Source organism: Dermacentor silvarum, chromosome 9, assembly GCF_013339745.2.
Source record: "Dermacentor silvarum isolate Dsil-2018 chromosome 9, BIME_Dsil_1.4, whole genome shotgun sequence".
In the NCBI taxonomy this organism is placed as follows: Eukaryota; Metazoa; Arthropoda; class Arachnida; order Ixodida; family Ixodidae; genus Dermacentor; species Dermacentor silvarum.
Genome location: NC_051162.1, coordinates 51187890 through 51209992, shown reverse-complemented (window position 1 = coordinate 51209992; position 22103 = coordinate 51187890). Strand labels below are relative to the sequence as shown.

At 42.2% G+C, this 22103-nt stretch overlaps 2 long non-coding RNA genes across 2 annotated transcripts in view; both read left to right on the top strand.

Annotated features, from left to right (window-relative positions):
• LOC125939980 (uncharacterized) overlaps window positions 1–22103 on the top strand; it is a 34042-nt gene that overhangs the window by 8298 nt on the left and 3641 nt on the right. The window contains exon 2 of the long non-coding RNA XR_007463220.1: window positions 18296–19442. This is a non-coding gene — a long non-coding RNA (uncharacterized LOC125939980). The remainder of the gene's footprint in view (window positions 1–18295; window positions 19443–22103) is intronic.
• On the top strand, window positions 939–8250 carry LOC125939979 (uncharacterized). Its single transcript, XR_007463218.1, has 2 exons — window positions 939–1601; window positions 6902–8250. It is a non-coding gene; the product is annotated as an uncharacterized LOC125939979 (long non-coding RNA).

The window sequence follows — 22103 nt, the reverse complement described above, 5'->3', positions numbered from 1 at the left end:
TGTGTTAAACAGCAGTTGTTGCTCTTGTATGGTCAATTGAAAGGGGACACCAAGTGTATGTTCTTGTGAAGTTAGTAGCTATGTTTTTTACTGAGGGGCTTATCTACCAGACTACTTGTTTTGGCATTGAACTTCAGGTTTCTCAAAATCCTGCATCATCAGCGTGCACTAATACTACACTACCCATCCTCTCACTTTATGATCTTTCTGCTATTAATTTTTTTCTTCGCAACAATATGTGCGAATTTCGCCAACTGGGTCATTGAGTAATCACAAAAAATATGTAAGGCAAACCAAAATGATCGACCCGCCATGCTTTCTTTGGTCTGACCCGAAATTACCCTGAACACTTCTTGAATGAAGAAAAAAGCGATTGTTTGCATAAGTATCTATGTTGTGTTATCTCAATGCCACTTCATAATTTCGTAACCTGTTTTAATTTGTTTTTGCAGCATCGAAGCCTTCCAGCCGTCAAGCTGCCACTACAAAAAGTGAGAAGTCATATCAGGGACGCCGCTACGACTGTAACTTCTGTGATTATAAGACTGATAAAATATCTAATCTCAAAGCGCACACTACGGTTCATACGGGCGAGCGGCCATTTGAATGCCATTTGTGCCCTCAGAAATTCTCTCTAAAGTGCACACTGAATGTTCACCTGCGCACTCACACAGGGGAGAGGCCATTTCAATGCCCTTCATGCCCTCGGAGCTTCCCACAAAAGAGTACTCTTAAGATACACCTGCGCACTCACACAGGGGAGAGGCCATTTCAGTGTCCTTCATGCCATCTAAGCTTCTCTCATAAGTCCACATTGAATGATCACCTGCGCATCCACACAGGCGAGAGGAAATTTCAGTGCACCCTGTGCCACGAGACCTTTGTACATAGAAAACAGCTCAGTAAGCACCGGTGCAACCACATTTGAAAGTGGCCATTTGAGTGCTAGTTCTGATTTTAGAGCTTTTTTTGAACAGCTCATTCGATTGGTCCTCCCAGTCGTCAGCCCCATCAAGGTCGTAATTACGGAAGTCGACTGTATTTGTATTCTGTTAAGAAATTTCACTATTCGGACACCCCTAACATTCACCAACCACCCATTTCATTCCAACATGATTATTTAACACAGCTATGGTTACAGCTTCCTAGAGTGAGCTTGTGTCAGCAAAATGGCTTATGTCATTTTTTGTCACAAGCAAAAAGCTTGTGTCAATGGCTTGTGTCAGCAAAATGTGCACACACATGGAGGTTACATCCAGAGTACTTGTCAATGCACAGTATTGCATGAGATGTCTTATTGCCATCAATCTTATGTACACAGTAGATGGAAGAGTGTTGCCAAGTCCTGAGGAATTCTCTGGGCCAGAAAAGTGAACAGGGAGGACTGTTGTTCATGTACCCCTTCTGATGCTTTCAGCAATAACAGTGCAACATGAAACCAACAAGATTTCTCGTTCTCAGTCATTTATTACGCAGTGACTTCGAATCTGTCAGCAACGGCTCTGCATGTCATATCGTGCCTTGATTCTAGTCATTTACGTTCATGGTCAAAACTTGTGCTTCTCACTTTGTTTACCCAGATCTATGTTACTGGGAAATAGGTAATGCACTTGCAATATCTTCATATTCCATTTTTAGAATATGTTGTGCTTCTGTACATGGCTGTACCTTTCATAATTTTCCTGCATCTGTGTGACTGTTATCTTTAGTAGTGTTCTTTGGCACACAATAAGATGTGCTCTTTTTCTGTGAGGCTCACGTTCTCATTGCTTCCATGTCCTTACGTGGGTGTTCTTTTTAACCTTGTTTTGCTAATATTCTTTTCGAGCCTTCTTTTTACTTTTTCACACATAACGTTTCTTTATAGAAATTGATTGTTTATAGCCTCATATAAAATTCAGTTAGCTGAATGTGTTTTAGTCCACTAAATAAATGACCGTGTTTGGTGAATCTGCATTGTGTATTCTTGTTGATGTAGTAAAACCCTTCTATCTGTATAAACTGGGAAAATTTTCGAAATCAGCGGAGTTTCTAGATAAGCGAATTCACAAAAATATAAGCCCCTGGCAGTGCATAGACCACATGGAGCCTTTCGAAGTAGGCATAAGCAGCCGCTAAATTTGTTGCAAAAGCTCAATATGCCGGGAGCGGTATTTTCGGTAGATAACTTTTGGGAGATGGTCTGGGACTCGGCACCCGAAATGTCGGGTGTCTACGGGGCAACAGTGATCTGTCGGGCGTCTACGGCCAACAGTGCACGTATCCTCCCAAAATAAATCGACCGGAACCACCACCCCAGTGCCGTGGTTTTGTAGGCGTACCTTTCACTTGCATATATGCCACTCTATTCATCCACTGTTCTTGGCTGGCTTATCCCATTGATAATACAAGCGCAGTGTTGCTACAACAACTGACGAAGCAAGATAAGAAAGAGCATCAGAAAGGGCTGCAAAATGATGGACCTGAACTTGTTAAGAGAATGCCAAAACCATACGAAACATTCCGCGCACCTGTACCACGAATGTGAGCATGCATGTTACAGAGGTATCGCACTTTTGTCACTGATCGCATCATAGACTACATGATATAATTTTGGCACTCTTTGACCATCATTGACCCTTGTGCCATAAAACCTCATTTATCATTACCTGCAATGTGCAATGCTGTAGTATCGCAGTTCTCTCCTTCAACTGTAACTTGACATTACGTTCATCTGGGAACACACTGTCCCTTTAATCATTACTGTCGTTGTCAGGGTGCACAAGACAACTGAAAGTAATTGTCCTTCATTTGTAAGCTTCTCAGTTGATCGTATGTTCATTGGCCATCCATATTACATGATTTTGCTATGCCTGTAAATATGCCATGTAAGAAATTTCGACAGAATTGCCCATCTCATGTTGACTGTTGGCATTAATGCAATTAGGGTTGAAGCAACGTAGTGACCACGGTGTAACGTGGTGACACCTCATATTGCTGAAGACCAGCTTTATTTAGAAGCGATTGTGGTCATTCTGAAAGTTTCATTGCTTTAGCTATATGTGACATACAATGTCTCCTGGATCGGCTGTCTTTGCTATGAAACTCGCTTGCTAGTATCAGCCATGACCATCATGGCATTACAATGACCGTATGATGACGACGTAATGATGAAGGAATAACGTCGATGGAACGAATTAGTGGCATTTTCCAGAACTAACTGGGTGTGATGCTTGCGCTGAGATGAGCCAGCTCTTGCACGGTCAGACATTTCTGGTTTAGCTGAAGCCTTTGCCAAGTTCACATGATCTTCTTCACTTTACGTCATTTATGAATGCATTTGTTAAGGTCATTGACATCTTTTGTGCTTGGCAAAACAAAATGTGTTATAGTGAAACAGCTCAAATTGTGAAAGCGTACACGTGCAATGCTGCAGCAGCATCTCACCATTAAGCTTGGTTGTCTGTTTAGATTTGAGGCAGAGATCTGTACAATGTGAGTAGAACCCAGTTTCAGAAAAACGCTAACATGTGCAATGTCAGCGTTCATAGGCTGCACACAAAAATATTACTTTGCTGTGTGTTATACAGCAAATGACCTAGAGACCTAACCACCATTAAGTCATGAACTAGTTCCAATCAGGTTTCTTGCTCAAAATTAAAGTGCAGTTCAAAACTGCATTGCGTGCAGCAATGCTTGTGGGGCTGGCAACTATGCTTGAGATTCTGTTCATTGTTGATAACACTTTGTTGCCCTCTTTCTCAAAGTGTGTGTCATGTTGTGACCCCCATCGTCTACCATCTTAATAATATGCAATGTTATTTTTTATTCGTGGCTGTGCATTGTAACGTTTTCTGCATGTTATGATTTTGTTTCAGGCTTTTCATTATGTTTGATTTAAGCATTCCTTTATAGTAGTAATTGAGTACTCAATGTTGACTAAGAATTCAGTTCATTAAGTCTGTTTCAGTGCAAAAATAGCAGTGTTTAGTGAATGTTTGCGTTCTTATTTTTGTTGATAGTTTCATCCTTGCACTTGTAGTTTGTAGTCTTTCGGTATCATTAGCATCTTATTGTGTTTGGTACCCAAAGAGAAGTTGAGCGATCACACTTGAAAGTTCACTTGTCACAAACAATAACATGTTATAAAACTGCATGAAAGAAACGAGATCAGTGAAAATTGGGCTGTGATCCTGCTAGGTGATTTTTAATTCCGTTTTATTTAATATTTTTTTACAGTTTGTCTTCCTTGGCACTCTTCAAAGAATCATCCCTGTTTCTTCATCTGCGGTGAAGCATTAATTGCAGATTCAAGAAAGTGTTTATTCTACGTTCTGTTGTACAGGATATAGCATGTATTGATATTGCTTTTTGGATGAAACGTTTATATATATATATACACGAAAAATGTGCCTACATAAAATGTATTTATTGTTGAGACGACAGTGCTGGGGCTATGGCTGCTAAGCGCTTTTATGCTAACTGGTACCGTTTTTTCCCCCGTAGATTGTCTTTCCTGTTTTGGTGTTGCGATTTCACATTTTATTGCATTTGTTGGTGCAAAGCAGCCTTGTTCTTGCACAGCAGTCAGGGAGAGGGTTTTTCATACTTTGTGGTTTTCATTATTGCTGATTTGCATAATCAATGTGGTTTCCATTTTTGTACACTCATGCATGTGCTTGGCTCTTTGCTGCTCATCAGCAACTAAAGTACTGCAAGGTTTTGATTTGCGTGCTCGTTTTGTGCACGGCTTGTCTTGAGCTAAACTAGTTCCTGTGCAGCAAAACAGTATATCTGGGTCAGCCTCTTGTGAAGTTAGCAACATGGTTTTCTTCATTGCGCACTTTTTATCTATGAATGTGTTAAGGTTACTCACATCTTTCATGCTTAAGAAAACAAAGTATAACATAATAATGTAGCCCAAATAGTGTGAACGAGAGCATAGCTGGAACAATATCTAGACCATAGTATGCAGTTTTAATGAACGTTGGCATGTTTTCGAAATGTTTTCGATGTCAAGCAGAGGTGTGTACAATTTACTGTAGAACTTTGTTGTAGTAATGTGTTTAACAGCTGCCACGTTATGGTGCATATTCTGCCAAGAAAAATTTCATTTTGCAGATTGTTGTGGCAGTAATGATGGAGAGAATAAATACCTGCCAATAAACCAACACAATAGTGGTAATAATGTAGCACACTCAATCAAAAGTAACCGGTTTCAGTTGAAAGTTGTATCATGCTAGCATTCTCTCATCAGCAGAGTAACCACATACGGTGTTGCATCTTGTTTTAAAAAGCAGGTGTTGCTCTTGTATGGTCAATTGAAAGGGGACACCAAGTGTATGTTCTTGTGAAGTTAGTAGCTATGTTTTTTACTGAGGGGCTTATCTACCAGACTACTTGTTTTGGCATTGAACTTCAGGTTTCTCAAAATCCTGCATCATCAGCGTGCACTAATACTACACTACCCATCCTCTCAATTTATGATCTTTTTGCTGTTAATTTTTTTCTTCGCAACAATATGTGTGAATTTCACCAAATGGGTCATTGAGTAATCACAAAAAATATATAAGGCAAACCAAAATGATCGACCAGCCGTGCTCTGTTTGGTCTGACCCGAAATTACCCTGAATACTTCTTGAATAAAGAAAAAAGCGATAGTTTGCATTAGTATCTAAGTTGTGTTATCTCAATGCCACTTCATAATTTCGTAACCTGTTTTAATTTGTTTTTGCAGCATCGAAGCCTTCCAGCCATCAAGCTGCCACTATAAAAAGTGAGAAGTCATATGAGGGACGCCGCTACCACTGTAACTTCTGTGACTATAAGACTGATATAATGGCTAATCTCAAAGCACACACCACGGTTCATACGGGCGAGCGGCCATTTGAATGCCATTTGTGCCCTCAGAAATTCTCTCTAAAGTGCACACTGAATGTTCACCTGCGCACTCACACAGGGGAGAGGCCATTTCAGTGCCCTTCATGCCCTCGGAGATTCCCAGATAAGAGTGGTCTTAAGGTGCACATCCGCACTCACACTGGGGAGAGGCCATTTCAGTGCCCTTCATGCCCTCGGAGCTTCAAGCAAAAGACTAATCTTAACGTACACCGGCGCACTCACACAGGGGAGAGGCCATTTCAGTGTCCTTCATGCCATCTAAGCTACTCTCATAAGTCCACATTGAATGATCACCTGCGCATCCACACAGGCGAGAGGCCATATCAGTGCCAACAATGTCCAGAGGCCTTTACACATAGAAGGCAGCTCATTAGGCACCTGTGTGGCCACAAGTGAGGGTGACCATTTGAGTGCTGGTTCTGTTTTTAGAGCTTTTTTCGAACAGCTCATTCGATCAGTCCTCCCAATCGTCCCGTCAAGATCGAAATTATGGAAGTCGACTGTATTTGTATTCTATCCGATTAACAAATTTCACTATTCGGACACCCCTAATATTCACCAACGTTCCATTTCATTCCAACATGACACAACACAGCTATGGTTTCAGCTTCCTATACTTAATGGCCTTATCTCAGCAAAATTTTCACACACTAAACACGCAATACTGAAAGACTTGTAAGTAACATCCAGAGTACTTGTCATTGCGCAGTATTGCGTGAGATGCCGTTGTGCCATCAATCAGATGTACACAGTAGGAGGAAGAGTGTTGCCAAATCCTCTGTGCCAGAAAAGTGTGAACAGGGAGGACTGTTGTTCATGTACTCCTTCTGATGCTTTGAGCAATTTCAGTGCAACATGAAACCAAGATTTCTTGTTCTCGGTCATTTATTACGCAGTGACTATGAATCTGTCAGTAACGGCTCTGCATATCATATCGTGCCTTGATGCTAGTCATTGAAGTTCATGGTCAACACTTGTACTGTTCACATTGTTTACCCAGATCTATGTTACTGGGAAATAGGGAATGCACTCGCAGTATCTTCATATTCCATTGTTAGAATATGTTGTGCTTCTGTTCATGGCTGTACCTTTCATAATTTTCCTTCATCTGTGTGACTTATCTTTGGTAGTGTTCTTTGGCACACAATAAGATGTGCTCTTTTTCTATGAGGCTCATGTTCTCATTGCTTCTAGGTACTTATGTAGGTGTTCTATGTAACCTTGTTTTCCTGTTATTCTTCTCAAGCCTCTCATTATTTTCTCGCACATGTTTCTTTACAGTAATTGTTTATAGACTCATAAAAATTCAGTTAGCTAAAACTGTTTCTAACTAAATAAGTTTAACTAAATTCACCGTGTTTGGTGAATGTACTTTGTTTGTATAAACCACGAAAAATCTGTATAACCGCGAAAAATATAGAAATAGGCGTAAGCAGCCGCTAAATTTCTTGCAAAAGCTCAATATACCGGGAGCCGTATTTTCGGTAGATAACTTTTGGGAGATGCTCTGGGACTCGGCACCCAAAATGTCGGGTGTCTACAGGGCAACAGTGTTCTGTTAGGCGTCTATGGCCAACAATGCACATATTCCCCAAAAATATATTGACCGGGAATACCACCCCAGGGCTGTGATTTTGTCGGCGTGCCTTTCACTTGCATGTATGCCACTCTCATCCACCGTTCTTGCCTGGCTTATTCCGTTGATAATGCAGGCAGAGCGTCGCTACGACATCTGACGAAGCGAGATAAGCGGCATCAGAAAGTTCAAACCCCGCTCAAATCCTGCGCTTAATGTAGCTCCAATCCTGGTCAAATTCTGCACTTGTGTACAGGTGCTCAGGAACTGGGTTGGCGGGGGGGCGGGGCAGTCGCTACAGCAGGTACGAAACCTATGGGGGCATGCCCTCCCACTCAAAGCTGTTACGACCAGCCCCATGTTCTCCCCTCCCACCACCCATGAGGCTAGGGACTTTTTTGACCAGTTGAAGGGTGCTCTCTTAGACTACTGGTGGACGGATGATGTTGTGTTCTAGCCCCCACCGTCTACCATCTTTAGAATATGTGACGTTACTTTTTTGTTAGCGGATGTATCCTGTAAATTTTCCTGCGTCTTTCTGGCTGATTACTTCACTAGTGGTTTTAATGGTACACAATATGCTTTTATCTTTTTTCTCTTAGCTCGTGTTATGTGTTCCCTTTAGGTTCTAGCACATTCGCTTATTTCTTGGAGTTCTTTTGTTGTTATTCTGTTTCAGCCTTTTCATTACCTTAGCATGTAAGCACTCCTGTATAGTAATAGTGTGTTTAATGTACATTAAAAGTTGAGTTCGCCGAGTCTGTTTCTGAAAATAAATGGCACTGTTTCATGTATCTTTGTGCATTAATTCTTGTTGATATTTTAATTATTTCTTTAGTAGCATGTAATCTTTCAGTATAATTGGCATTTTGTTGTGTTGGGTACTGCAGAAGTTGAGTGATTGCACTTGGTAGTTATTTTTATTACAAGCAGTACAATTATTGATTGCACAACCTAAAAAAACGAATTAGCAGATGATTGGGCTGTGATTCGCTGTGTATTTTAAAATTTTCAGCTTTTTATAACTTGTCTTTGGTGCCTTTAAAAGAAGCATCCCCTTGTTTCTTCAGCCCCATCGCTGAAACAATAATGAAAGACTCAAGACAGTTGTTACTGCGAAGCTGTATGTACGTGGTTAGCCGATCAATCCGTCTGTCGCCTGTACGCTGAAAACTATCATCATCAGCAAGGGCTCTTGCATCGTTGTCTTCTTCCACAGCTGGCTCGTAGGTGCGCAACCGAGCGAACGCTCTCATGCTGCTGCTCCCACGTTTGTCGTCGTCTTCCACAGCTAGCTTCATTTCCGCTCACCAGTTCAGTGTAAAATTTCACTTCTGTCGTCGTAATGGGGAGGCCGCATTTACGGTGCTATGAGCCATTGCTAAAGGCGGTATGAGCCATTCATTGTCTTACGTGACGGACAGATTCAATTTTGAAGAATCGCAAGCAGCAATGCGACAACGGTGGACTGCGTGCATATACCGTTAGTGACGTACTTTCTGTCGCAGCCGAACGTGTGTGTAACTTCATTAAGAAACACAAAGACGTAACCAATAACCCAGTGATAAACACCGGGGCCGCACGTTTCAGCTTCGCTGGTTCACCATTTGTACGGAGTGCTTGGGCGGTTATTAATATACTTTCTGTTGTGCAGAATTGCATACGCTCTTGTACTCTTGTTATCTATATGGCATTCTTGTGTAATATGTATTAAAAAGTGTTACAGTCAACTACCGGTTTTCCGGATGCCCGATTTTTCGGACATGCCCGACAATTCGGACTTCATCGCGGCATCCGCCACATACCCCATAGAGTCTGTGTATAAGAACGCCTGAAATTTCAGACGCAAGAAGTCGCCGTCCGATTTTCCGGACTTTTGCTATGGCTGCAGGCCCCAAACTGCATTAATAGAAGCCACCACTGCCGCCATTTCGATTATCTTGCCACCTTGAACCGGCGCTCGCATAAAGATCTGGTGGCAGCCGTAGCCACCACCGCAGAAATGCTAAGCATAGGTACTTTGACATTCGCTACCAAGCTTCTTGCTGTTCGGTGCCATGTTTTTCATTGAAACAATTCGCTGCTGTTAGCAGTGGCGCCTACTCCGCCTTTGTAATCCTTGCCAATTGCTTCGAAGCTCGGAAATTACGACGCGTTGCATAATGTCGGTTCCCGAATGTCAGCTTCGCCTCAACACAGCAGTGTTACGCAATGAAGCGTATGCGAAGTATTGCGGTGAAGCATATTATGAATGGAAAGGGTCAGTTGTCATGGGACACGGTATGTATTCTTTAATTATACACGCGTGCACCCGCCATCTCCTTTCGCAATACGAGCACTGATATGCCTAATAAATGTACTGGCAGGCCTTTAGAGCTATTTCGGACGTGCCTCTGGCGGTTTGAGGCCTTGGGAGGCAGTAAAAGGCATTCATTTTTTTCAGGCGTTTCGGTGGCCCCTAGGGAGTTCGGAAAATTGGATGTTGACTGTATAGATAAAATATATTCAATATCAAGGTGTCAGTTTTGCAATGCCAGCAAAGCAGTTGTACGCCAAGGGGTTTATTTCTTTCCGTTATTTACCTTTTTTATTGTTTTGGTGTTGCAATTTTAAATGCACTGCGCTTGTTGGTTCAGAAGAGCCATGTTTTAATACAGCATTCAGGCAGGGTTTTTCATACTTTATAGTTTTCATCATTGGTGTTTTGCATTATCTGTGTTTATTTTTTTGTGTGTACGTGCATACATGTGCGTAGCCGTTTCCTGCTCATGAAAAACCCGAGTACTGCAAGCCTCTTATTCGTGCACTGATTTTGTAAACTGCTCGTCTTGAGCTGGCTCTTGCAGTGCGAGACATATCTTGTTCAGCTTTTTTGCAAGGTTAGCTTCATTGTGCACTTTTTGTCTATATATTTGTTGACGTTATTCGTGTCTTTTGTGCCTAACAAAAGAAAGCATGGCACACTAACATAACTATAATAATGAATATGAAAAAGAGCATTGATTCTGCCACATGTAGCTGTGCACGTTATGAAGATTTCATCGTCATCATCAGCCTATATTTATGTCCTGATTTACTGACCGTTAAACATTGGTATGTGATCTAGATATGAAGCAGAGATGTCTACAATCTTCCTTAGAACCCTGTTGTATTGTGTCTTAACAGCCTCACATCATGATACATATGCTGCTAACAAATAACACTCTGCAGTAATAGCCGAGAGAATAAATACCTGGCCATTAAACTAACACAATAGTGGTAGTAACGCAGCACACTCGGCCAAAAGTAGCCAGTCTCAGTTCAAAATTGTATCGTGCTAGCATTCTCATCAGCAGAGGAACCATATACTCTGTTGCATCTTGTATTAAAAAGCAGTTGTTTCTCTTGTATGGTCAATAGAAAGGGGATACCTCAAGTGTATGTATTTGTGAAGCCAGAAGATATGTTTTATACTGAGGGGCTTATCTACAAATTGCTTGTTATGGCATTGAACCTTCAGGTTTCCTAAAAAGAAAAACTTGAAACCCTGCAGCAGCTTCCTGCCTGAATACTACACTCTGATTGCTCTATGATTTTTTTAACAGGAAAGCTGTTTAAGCCAGCCGTAAGTTGTGGTTCTTATCAAGAAACTGCCGCGCCGTAGCCATGGCAACCAGAAAGGCGGTGCATAAGCACACGGTCTCCTCCTCGCCAGCTCCTTCCCGACCCTCGCCTCTCTTCTCTCCGTGGCGCACTGAGCCAGGAGAAAAAAAAGCGAAAGCTTGCACCAGTCCGCGCAAAGCTCAACACACAGCGAAGCTGGCTGATTGATATCGAGCGGCTAGCCTCCAACACGTTCGGCATCGGAAAGCAACAGCGTTCTTGGCACTGTGCCAACCTTGGTTAGCCTGCCTGCGTTTGTGGCATGCCAGGAACGCTGTCGCTCGTAGGCGCCGATGCGTCCAGCGCTAGTCACACGAAATGTCACCAACGCATTTGGCATTGGCAAGCAACAGCATTCTTGGCACTGTGCCAACCTTGGTTAGCCTGCCTGCGTTGGTGGCATGCCAGGAACCACGGCCGCTACATAAAAAAAAGATGCGGCCTGCTGCGTCGCGTCGCCATCAATGGGCGAGCGAGTCTCGGCTGAGTTGACAGTTGTGGCCAGTGGTTTTTGGTGAGGATGCCACTGCTCCGGTACGCAAGGCAGATGCCGGTTTATGCTACAATGTGGTTGCCTCAGGATTTATGCATGTTGGTGTACTTTTTTGTGCGCATTCTCGTGTGCTTTTTTTGTGTGATCGTGTGTGTGAACAGCTTGCCTCATGTTTCCTGTGCTTGAGTATGGTTCTTTGATGTGCGCGTGTGTGGTGGACGGTTTTTTTCTAGCGTAGTGATACCGCGAAGGTGTTGTGTGCTGCTGTGCAACTCGAATGCGAGAAGACATGCTACTGTGAAGTACCACGAATTCTTCTGCGATCTACAGCGTCGGGAAGCGGGGCTGAAGAATATTTCTCGCCAAGGGCCGTCAGGGAAAGGAAGCAAGTGGGAGTCACTGTCCAGGCACGTAGTCAAAACTTTTCTTGGGGGACAGAGGGTGCACGAGAGGGTTAACAAGGTGAGTTTCATGCCAAGCGCGGGGATGAGTGAAGCTGTTGGGAGAGACGTGCCCATCAAAAACACGGGCAAGATCTAAGATGAGCAGCGTGTACAAAAAAAAAAACGGAGGCAGAAGGAAAAAACATACACCACACAAGCACTTGTGTTTTCTGCGTATCTTATTTTGCTGCCATTTCTTTACGCGCTACTGATTTCATGTCATGCATCTTTACTAACCTGCCGCACTTGTCAGATTGCAGACAACAGAGAGATAGAGGAAAGGTTAAATTTCAGGAGAAAAGGCGTCGGAGATCTTTTGACCACCCTCCTCAGTACCTGCATCACTCACTGCTTCATCTTGAAGAAAAAATTGGCTGCGGCTTAGCTCGGCTAATCCTGAATATGCAAAGCGAACGCTTGGTTTAGCCTGGTTAAGTCTTGGTTTCACTTGGTTAGCCTTTGATTTAGCTGTAATTATTATACTTAGGTATACCCTCATCGATATAAGCCAGGTATAAATTATAAGCCAACAAGTCCAAGCATTTAGCGAGCCGAACGGCCAGCTTGGCATTCCGGACCCTTGCTAGTGAAGCAGTTTGATGGGCAAAAGACGCGTGTCAGACGCTGCTCGCGGCGTAGTCGGATGCCGGTAAGACACCGCGGGGTGGTCAGACCATAGAGAAAAAAACCCTGCCAGTTGCAGCGGTTGCTAGGCAACGGCTCAGCTCGTGGTGCGGCCACCGGCCATAGCAAAACGGCGAGAATACGGCCAATGTAGCTTTTACTACAAAACATGTCAATCCACTCTCGATTATTCGTAATAGAGCACTTTCATTTCAAGTGAGTCGAGCGGGCAGCCTTCATTGAGGCCCACTCTACGAAAGATTGACACCCCTAGGGCAGACTTTTCACATATTTCGGGTAATCGGCACTTCTAATAACGACTTCAATATTCGACCTGTAATGTGCAACTATAAGATGCGTTATTTATAAAATGCGTTTACAGCCTGCTTAGAGTAGCTGTTGCGTGTACCAACGAGGCTGTAAAAGCGCTTCTCCGTGAACAGCTGTACCAGAGCAGTGGCGCCAGAGCGGGTGCGAGGAGAACTAGGCCCTAGAGGCCGTTTCGGCACCATGCAGCAGGCCGCACCTTTTTTTTATGTAGCGGCCATGCAGGCACGCTGGCGCTCGTAGGCGCCGACGCGTCCAGTGCTAGTCACGCGAAATATTGCCAACGCGTTCGACGCCGCCAACCTACAGCGTTATTGACACTGTGCCAACCTTGGTTAGCCTGCCTGATTTTGTGGCATGCCAGGAATGCTGTCGCTCGTAGGCGCCGACGCATCCAGCGCTAGTCACGTGAAATGTCACGAAGCAGAAGGTACCTTCAAAAAATTATCACTCAAGAATACTTTCCCTACATGCGTAGTTAAACCAAGTTACGACCTAGCAGCAACCAAGTTAATACCTAGCAGTAGCAGCCAGTAAGACGAGAATCGACAGCTTTGCTGTGCCTAAGCTTTGCACAACCGAGTGCAAACTTGCCCGTTTTTTACTGCTCAAACTATTTTCTTGGCGAAAATATGGGGAAATTTTATAAGCTCGATCATTGAGCAATCACATATAAATATATTGGGCAAATCAAAAAAAGGTCGAGCAGCCATGCTCTGTTTGGTCTGATCCAAATTTATCCTTCATGCTTCTTGAATAAAGTCAAAAGCAATCTTTAGCGTTGGTATATATGTTCTTTCATTTCAATGACGTTTTGTAAATACAATTTTGTTTTCAAATGAAAACCATTACTATGGTAACCTGTTTTAATTTGTTAATGCAGCATCAAAGCCTTCCAGCTGTCAATCTACAACTACGGATAGTGAGAAGTCGCATCAGGGACACCGCCACCACTGTAACTTTTGCGACTATAAGACTAACTGCGCCATCTGAAATCACACAGCATGACTGATACAGGCGAGCAGCCATTTGAATGCCATTTGTGCCCTCAAAGCTTCTTGTCAAAGTCCACACTGAATGTTCAGCTGCGCACTCACACAGGGGAGAGGCCATTTCAGAGCCTTTCATGCCTTCAGAGCTTCCCACAAAAGAGTAGTCTTAAGGTACACCTGCGCACTCACACAGGGGAGAGGACATTTCTGTGTCCTTCATGCCATCTAAGCTTCTCTCATAATTCCACATTGAATGATCACCTGCGCATCCACCCAGGCGAGAGGCCATTTCAGTGCCACTTATGCCCTTAGACCTTTACATCGAGAAGCAACCGCAATAAGCACCTGTGCCATCACAAGCGAAAGTGAACCTTTCAATGCTAGTTCTCCTTTCAGAGGTTTTTTGTCAGAGATTTTAGATCAGAGATTTTACTTGTCATTCAAGAGCACTTTGCGAGCGCTTAGAAAGTCATGTAAGACAAATATAAAGCTCTGGGTATAGTAGTTATTACTAGGGGTGTGCGAATACCCAATAGGAGATTTCGAATATAATATTGAAATGAATGAAGAAAAAAAAGATAAGTCAAATATTTAATAGAAGTTTTGGGCAAAAAAATACTGTGCTGCATATGCTCAGAAGTCTCCTTGCGTTACATAACAAGACTAACAAGCTGTCAGTAATCTGGGTATATATGAAGTACGTCAAAACACTACAGAAGGTATAGGCTATTACACTTCGCAGTAGTGGCAGTATGCCCGAACACTATACACCACCTCATTTTACTTGGCAATATTTTCTTATCGACAGTCAGACCCAATTATAGCGTACAGCCATGTGGGCTAAAAATAGCTTTATCTACCAGGTGAATATTTTAGGGACCAGCGCTCGTCCTGTGTGCGCCCTTATCTGTTTTTTTCCCCGTTTTAAAATGAATTATCTATACCAACTAGCTCGCTCCCAAACCATTTTAAAGTGACTTCCAGGTAATTTGATGCGACAAACTTGCATGTAACGTACCCAAACGAAATTTTTTGTGACGCATTCGTAAAATACCGATTTGTTCTCAATGGCTCCAATCACCAAACATACTCGAATTCCTATCCAAAAAACACTTGGGCTCTGGCTGGATATTCATGGTGTAGATGTTTCATTAATCACCCTTTGGAGACTCTACTGTGGCAGTGTAATCTATGGATCACCACATTCCTTTACACTCTACATACCTAACACTGGGCACCAATTTAACCTGGAAAATGCGAGAATTCATCTTAAGATATTTTAGGGGCATGTAAATATTCAAAATTTCGAACACGAATCAAATAGTTGTTGCTTTTCCATTCGTATTCAATTTTAAAGTTCACTATTTGAATGTTTTTAATATGGACTACTATGTAAAGAATGACGTGACTTATTGGAGTTTAATCGACAGAGAACAATAAATATGAATACCTGTTCCAAACGACTCTTCAGGGGAGCTGCATTTGCTGCACCAGCTCCTGAGGGAATGCACAGGTCAGATATAACTTGTGCTGAATTGTTCCCAGAGGTTCATTATGAATGCCTCACTTTTAGGCAGCCTGTCTGCAAATTTGTCATTTCAACGTAGGCAGAAAAATTTATTATTCAGCCCGTCACAGCATCGTCTTGCCCCCTTAAAACAATAAAAAAAAATTATGGGGTTTTTACGTGCCAAAACCAGTTCTGATTATGGGGCACGCCGTAGTGGGGGACTCCGGAAATTTGGACCACCTGGGGTTCTTTAACGTGCACCTAAATCTAAGTACACGGGTGTTTTCGCATTTCGCCCCCATCGAAATGCGGCCGCCGTGGCCGGGATTCGATCCCGCGACCTCGTGCTTAAAACAATATGCAGTACTGTAGCATTGCACTTCTCTCCTTGAACGTTAGTTCATCTGGTGACATGCTGTTCTCTTATTCATTACTGAAATTGTCATAGTGCACAAAGTAACTTGAAGCAGTTGGTTTACATTTACAAGCTCTACAGTGGACTACATGTCTATTTGCAATGTTGCAAGCATTTAGATATATCTGTAATTAAGCCATGTAAATACAATCCATAAGCCTTTTTTTTTCTTACCAAGATGACTCCATGCAAGCTGTATTTCACTGTTTGGAAATAGAATAGTAGATACGATATCTGGCAGTTGTTTTTCTCGAATACTGTAGACTTCCGTTAATTCAACTCCAGTTAAGTCGATCCCGCCGAAGTTCACGGCCAGAGCCCATGAACTTCTATGTGCCCAAACTTTTGGTATTTGTATTCTAAAAGTGTGGAGGACGCATAAGCTTCGTCTTTGAGTGAAACACAGCCTTATTTTTTTCCCCACTTCTCCGTGCATGGCTGCTGAGGAGACGAGCGCCATCTGGATGGTGTTTTGGCAAGGAACAAACCGCAGTGCGCTGCTGTATGGATTGTAGAAATGCTGGAAAGGGGTTTGAGTTTCAGCGTAAGAAAATTATGTTTTCTCGTATATTCAAATTACATTCCGACGCTATTACGTCTGTAGGTTGTGATTACCTTTTACTTAACGATTTTTCTGATGCATTTTACTTTGCGAAGTTCAATTAGTTTACTAATGCCTCTGCGCCACGCGGAGGGTCTGCATGGTCGGGGTGGTACGGGATCATTTTTTTGGCTGCCGATGCCGGATTGTCTGCGACACGAGGCCTTTAACGCTTTTGCTATAAAATTAGCTTTCGCCGGGTAGTTCTGACTTGAGCTGTCAGCAGGCACACTCCTGATGCCTATGGAGAGACCCCGATAGTGAGCCCTTTGGTAGCAGCATCGGTGGTGCTTAGGGGGCTGTGATTCTTTGAACAGACGTCATCGCTCGTAGAAAATTTTGGTTCTATTCTATTAAGAAATTTCACTATTCGGACGCCCTAATATTCACCAGCATTCCATTTCATTCCAACATGATAATCTAACACAGCTATGGTTTCAGCTTCCTATACTCAATGGCCTTATCTCAGCAAAATTTTCACACACTAAACACGCAATACTGAAAGACTTGTAGGTAACATCCAGAGTACTTGTCATTGCACAGTATTGCGTGAGATGCCGTTGTGCCATCAATCAGACGTACACAGTAGGAGGAAGAGTGTTGCCAAATCCTCTGTGCCAGAAAAGTGTGAACAGGGAGGACTGTCGTCCATGTACCCCTTCTGATGCTTTGAGCAATTTCAGTGCAACATGAAACCAACAAGATTTCTCGTTCTCGGTCATTTATTACGCAGTGACTTCGAATCTGTCGGCGAAGGCTCTGCATGTCATATCGTGCCTTGATGCTAGCCATTGAAGTTCATGGTCAACACTTTTGCTGCTTTGTTTACCCAGATCTATGTTACTGGGAAATAGTGAATGCACTCGCAATATCTTCATATTCCATTTTTAGAATATGTTGTGCTTCTGTTCATGGCTGTACCTTTCATAATTTTCCTTCATCTGCGTGACTGTTATCCTTGGTAGTGTTCTTTGGCACGCAATAAGATGTGCTCTTTTTCTATGAGGCTCATGTTCTCATGGCTTCAAGGTCCTTGCGTGGGTGTTTGTAACCTTGTTTTGCTAATGTTCTTTTCGAGCCTTTTCATTATTTTTTCGCACATAACGGTTTCTTTATAGTAATTGATTGTTTATAGCCTCATATAAAATTCAGTTAGCTGAATGTGTTTTAGTCCACTAAATAAATGACCGTGTTTGGTGAATCTGCATTGTGTATTCTTGTTGATGCAGTGAAACCTTGCTATCTGTATAAACTGGGAAAAATTTCGAAATCAGCGGAGTTTCGAGATAAGCGAATTCACAAAAATATAAACCCCTGGCGGTGCACAGACCACATGGATCTTTTCGAAGTAGGCCTAAGCAGCCGCTAAATTTCTTGCAAAAGCTCAATATGCCGGGACCGGTATTTTCGGTAGATAACTTTTGGGCATATGGACTGGGACTCGGCACCAGAAATGTCGGGTGTCTACGGGGCAACAGCGATCTGTCGGGTGTCTACGGCCAACAGTGCGCGTATCCACCCAAAATAAATCGATTGGGATTATCACCCCAGTGCCGCGATTTTGTAGGCGTACCTTTCACTTGCATATATGCCACTCTTTCATCCACGTTCTTGGCTGGCTTATCCCATTGATAATGCAAGCAGTGTTGCTACGACCACTGACGAAGCGAGATAAGAAACAGCATCAGAAAGGACTGCAAAATGATGGACCTGAACTTCTGAAGAAAATGCCAAAACCATACGAAACATTTGGCGCACCTGTACCATGAATGTGAGCATGCATGTTACAGAGGTATCGCACTTTTGTCACTGATCGCATCATAGACTACATGATGTAATTTTTAGCACTCTTTGACCATCATTGGCCCTTGTGCCATAAAACCTCATTTATCATCATCAGCAGTGTGCAATGCTGTAGTATCGCAGTTCTCTCCTTGAACTGTAACTTGACATTATGTTCATCTGGGAACACGCTGTCCCTTTAATCATTACTGTCATGGTGCACAAACAACTGAAAGTAGTCGTTCTTCAATTGTAAGCTCTTCAGTTGATCGTATGTTCACACGCATTTTGATATGCCTGTAAATAAGCCATGTAAAAAATTTCGACAAATCCCATCTCACGATGACTGTTGGCATTAATGCAATTAGGATTGAAGTATTAACGTAGCGACACCTCATATTGCTGAAGACGGCGTTATTTAGAATCAATTGTGGTCATTCTAAAATTTTTATTGCTTTAGCGATATGTGACATACAATGTCTCCTGCATCAGCCCTCTTTGCTATGAAACTCGCTAGTATCAGTGATGACCGTTATGGCATTACAATGACCGTATGATGACGACGTAGTGATTAAGAAGGAGTGACGTCGATGGAACGAATTAGTGGCATTCTCCAGAACTAACTAGGCGTGATGCTTGCGCTGAGATGAGCCAGCTCTTGCACTGCAAGACAACATTTCCGATTTAGCTGAAGCATTTGCGAAGTTAACATGATCTTCAGTTTATGTCCTTTATGAATGCATTTTTTAAGGTCATTGATATTTTTTATGCTTAGCAAAACAAAATGTGTCGTACTGAAACAGCTCAAATTATGAAAATGTGCACGAACAATGCTGCAGCAGCATCTCCCCGTTAAGCTTGGTTGTCTGTTTAGATTTGAAGCAGAGATGTGCACCATGTATGGTAGACACCAGTTTCAAAAAAACGCTTGCTGGTGTAATGTCAGGGTGCATATGCTGCATACACTAATACTACAGTAAATAACCGAGAAAACTAACCACCATTAAATCATCAACTAGTTGCAATGACGTTTCTCGCTCAAAATTAAAATGCAGTTCAAAACTGCATTGTGTGTAGCAATGCTTGTGGGGCTGGCAACTAAGCTTGAGATTCTGTTCATTGTTGATAACACTTTGTTGCCCTCTTTCTTTCTCTAGGTGCGTGTCACTGGTATACGAAGTGCGTCATGTTGTGACCCCCACCGTCTACCGTCTTGATAATGTGCGATGTTACTTTTGATTCCTGGATGATTTAATTTTGTTCTGCTAGGCTCATGTATTTCTTCCTTCTAGGTTCTGGTACATTTAAATCTTTCTTGTAGTTCTTTTTTATTATTCTGTTTCAGCCTTTTCATTATATTTGATGTAGGCATTCCTGTATAGTAGTAATTGATTACTTAGTGTTGACGAAGAGCTCAGTTCACTAAGTCTGTTTGAGTGCAAAAATAACAGTGTTTAGTCAAATGTTTGTGTATTCTTAATTCTTGTTGATATTTTCATCCTTGCACTTGTAGTTTGTAGTCTTTCGGTATCATTAGCATGTTATTGTATTTGGTACCTAAAGAGACGTTGAGCGATCACACTTGGAAGTTCATTTGTCACAAACAATGAATACTATAAAACTGCTTGAAAGAAACGAAATCACTGAAAATTTGGCTGTGATCCTGCTAGGTATTTTTAATTATGTTTTTTTAATCTGTTTTACAGTTTCCTTCCTTGGCATTTTTCGAATAATCGTCCCCGTTTCTGCATTTTCAGCGGTGAAGCATTAAGCGCAGACTCAAGAAAGTGTTTAATCTACGTTCTGTTGTACAGGATATGGCATGTTCTGATATTGCTTTCTGTATGAAATGTTTAGATATATATATGTATATATACGAAAAATGTGCCTACATAAAATATATGTATTGTTGAGACGACAGTGTTGGGGATATGGCTGCAAAGCGCTTTTATGCTAACTGGTACCTTTTTTTTCTGTAGATTGTCTTTCCTGTTTTGGTGTTGCAATTTCACATTTTATTGCATTTGTTGGTGCAAAACAGCCATGTTCTTGCACAGCAGTAAGTGAGACAGGGTTTTTCATACTTTGTGGTTTTCATTATAGCCGTCTTGCATAATCTGTGTGGTTTCCATTTTTGTACACTCATGCATGTGCTTGGCTCTTTGCTGCTCATCAGCAACAAAAGTACTGCAAGGTTTTGATTGGTGTGCTCGTTTTTGCACTGCTTGTCTTGAGTTAAACTAGTTCCTGTGCAGCAAAACAGTATATCTGGGTCAGCCTCCTTGTGAAGTTAGCGTCATTGTTTTCTTCATTGCGCACTTTTTATCTATGAATGTGTTAAGGTTACTCACATCTTTCATGCTTAACAAAACAAAGTATAACACAATAATGTAGCCCAAATAGTGTGAACGAGAGCATTGCTGGAACAATATCTAGACCATAGTATGCAGTTTTAATGAGCGTTGGCATGTTTTTGAAATGTTTTCGATGTCAAGCAGAGGTGTGTACAATTTACTGTAGAACTTTGTTGTAGTAATGTGTTGAACAGCTGCCACGTTATGGTGCATATTCTGCCAAGAAAAATTTTATTTTACAGATTGTTGTGGTAGTAATGATGGAGAGAATAAATACCTGACAATAAACCAACACAATAGTTGTAATAATGTAGCACACTCGACCAAAAGTAACCGGGCTCAGTTCAAAGATGTATCGTGCTAGCATTCTCTCATCAGCAGAGGAACCACATAGGGTGTTGCATCTTCTATTAAAAAGCAGTTGTTGCTCTTGTATGGCCAATAGAAAGGGGACACCAAGTGTATGTTCTTGTGAAGTTAGCAGCCATGTTTTTTACTGAGGGGCTTATCTACCGGACTATTTGTTTTGGCATTGAACTTCAGGTTTCTCAAAACCCTGCATCAGCAGCTTGCATTAATACTGCACTACTTGTCCTCTCACTTTATGATCTTTTAGCAGCGAAGCTGTTTAAGCCAGCCATAATTTGTGGTGAGTAGCAAGGCACTACCAAGAAAATAAAATAAATTTTCATGATTCAAACCCGCGTACCCCTGGTCTCAAAGCGAGCGTCGTAACCACTAGGCTATAGAGCCACGCTTGCAGAGCGTGCATTTATGCAAACCGTATGATTGTGTTCAAGCATCGTCGTCTTCATCCACAGCTGGCGTGCTTGTACACTCGTGCTCTGTGAGGTGAAGAGGTTTTGTGCACTTTGAGAACTAGAGATGCATTCACGGAGGGGGTCTCTTGGAACACGGTGTCGGCACAGTGTCGGTGTTGCAACGCGTAGTGACGGCCATAAGTCTGAGACGTGCAAAAATAAATTATCATCATCATGAGTAATAAGATGAAAAGTTTGCGCGCACTTCCGGAAAATGCTGGGCAACGATCGCCAAGCTTCGCTGTTTCAAGCGTTGTTCGTCCGAGTGCAAGGTTTTTAGCTATCAATTTTTTCTTTGCAACAATATGTGTGAATTTCACCAACTGGGTCATTGAGTAATCACATATAAATATATTAGGCAAACCAAAAATGATTGACCAGCCGTGTTTTGTTTGGTTTGGCCCAAAATTACCCTGAATACTTTTTGAATGAAGAAAAAAGCGATTGTTTGCATTGGTATCTATATTGTGTTATCTCAATGCCACTTCATAATTTTGTAACCTGTTTTAATTTGTTTTTGCAGCATCGAAGCCTTCCAGCCGTCAAGCTGCAACCACAAAAAGTCAGAAGTCATATCAGAGACGCCGCTACCACTGTAACTTCTGTGATTATAAGACTGATATAATGACTAATCTCAAAGCAC